At 32.9% G+C, this 2,049-nt stretch overlaps 1 long non-coding RNA gene across 1 annotated transcript; it reads right to left on the bottom strand.

Moving 5' to 3' along the window:
- Positions 1-595: 595 nt before the first annotated feature.
- On the bottom strand, positions 596-1,310 carry LOC111242575. Its single transcript, XR_002669769.1, has 3 exons — positions 1,212-1,310; positions 1,037-1,128; positions 596-919 (listed from the first exon to the last, which is right to left on the bottom strand). It is a non-coding gene; the product is annotated as an uncharacterized LOC111242575 (long non-coding RNA).
- Between the last annotated feature and the right edge of the window lie 739 nt (positions 1,311-2,049).

Raw genomic sequence — 2,049 nt, 5'->3', positions numbered from 1 at the left:
ATGGATAAAGCAAACCGTAAGAATAGTTAGATATGCATCAAATTTAATTGCCCTACGTAAGCATAAAATGGTATTGTGCTAACTACCGAATCTATCAGCTTTAATCTATCCAGCAAAGCAAAGGCAAATTTCTTTTTGTTCTTGGATTTTTGTTAGAGACATGTAAAGGCCACTTACCTCATCCCATTTATAGAAAGAAAAGTAACCCTATCAGGTTTTACATCGGATTGCAACATTTGGTAAAAAGCTCCAAAGCTTCACAGCCCTCACCATTGGACCCATATGCAGTAATCCTTGAAGTCCAAAGCACCAGATGTTATTATTAGTAAACTCACACCTTCCAGACCCACAATAGAACATTTACAATTTTCCAGCTTATCATCATGTCCACTATAGATAGCCAAATAAGATTGCTCATAGTTTTAAAATACTAATAAATTAATAAACACCACTGCTGCACCTTAGAAGCAATTAAGCTCACACAGTCACGGTATAAACATCACAAAACCACTACACTAATATATATTTATCAACCAGAAAATCCCCATTCCCCTTTCCAGAAAAATTGATATATTTATTCCTAATTTGCATAACACAAAAGGAAGCATGTATTAAGAGAAAATATAGGTTGCAACATATTCAAACAACCAATTAAAACCCAAATAGTGAAAACTCTTCGAGTACCTCAGTTCTCACTTTCGGCGCCCGTTGCTCATGGTTTTCCTCCGTCTCGTGTCCTCTTTTCCTTTTTTTCCAAAACGTGTTGCTGCTCTTCTCTCTTGCTCTCGCACCAAAGAACCTCCCATTCGTCTAGGATTTAGGGTTTCTCCCTTTCTCCATTACTCACCTTGAAATCTCGCCTCCCCTCTTAAATTCTATCTTCCGTTACTTCGTTTGAGCCTCAGATTCTCTTCTTCCCCTAGCCGCACCAAGAATCCCTCTTTCTCTTAGAGTTTTCGAAAAGAATAAAAAAGAGATGGGAGAAGAGAGAAAATGAGAAAAAAGAAAGGAAGAATGAGCTTCGGAAATTTTTGACCTTGTCTACTTCTCATGGCCTATGGATTTGGCATTGAAGCCTTCTCTTCCTCTCTCTCGTGCTCATGCCGCTATTTCTTCCATTTGGGTAACCTTAGTTTTTTTTTTTTTGGTTTTAGACAAAAAGAAAAACAGAACAAAGAATGAAGGGAGAAGAAGAGAAGAATTGAACTAACCTTTGAATTAACCTTCTAAAACCAAAACCAATGCTTTAAGCTCATACGAACAGTAACACCATATGCAAAGGTGTACGAACAAAAGAAATACGTTTTCAGAGTTAAATAAAGAAAATATGCCGAATTTTTTTTATTTTTATAATAAATATATCATTAAATAATAACACTCTATTAGTTTATTTTAAATTTTTAATTAAATATAATAATATAAATAAATATAGATAATATTATTTTGAAAAACGTTATGAATGGAAAAAGGGAGAAAATTTGTGTTCAAAGCTAGTACGAGAAAGATAAAAGAACATGTTCTTGAAAACGTTTTTTCAAATTTTTTTAAAACACTCAATAGATAGCGCTTTTTTAAAAAGACGCTGTCTATTGATCTATTTTAATTTATAAATAAAAAAATAATATTAATTATCTATAGATAGTGCTTTTCTAAAAAAAGTACTATCTATTGGCATAGGTTTAGATAACGCTTTTTTAAATAAGTGTTATCTATTCTTCTCAAGCGCTATCTATGTTCATATGGGTTAATGGATCTTTTATCTTTATATATTGTTCAACTTTTTTATTTCTATTAAATATGAGACTTTGACTCACATGTCAGCAAGAGAAGAGCTAATGAAACTGTCCTCAAAACAACCATTATTAATTGATGAACTCCTCGTTTCAAATTTGGGATGCTACGGTTGTTTGTACCAAATTGGTTTAACTAACAGTGAAATTGAACAAAAATGGAAAAGATAAAAGATGTCAAATCAATGGAAATGTATGCAGAAATGGGAGAAACCACACCACTTGGAGGAATTTTGAAGACAAGTGATAAAGATTCACC

The sequence above is a fragment of the Vigna radiata genome, chromosome 9, assembly GCF_000741045.1.
Source record: "Vigna radiata var. radiata cultivar VC1973A chromosome 9, Vradiata_ver6, whole genome shotgun sequence".
NCBI lineage: Eukaryota > Viridiplantae > Streptophyta > Magnoliopsida > Fabales > Fabaceae > Vigna > Vigna radiata.
The sequence above is the reverse complement of the archived record's forward strand: the minus strand, read 5'-3'. Positions and strand labels throughout refer to the sequence as shown.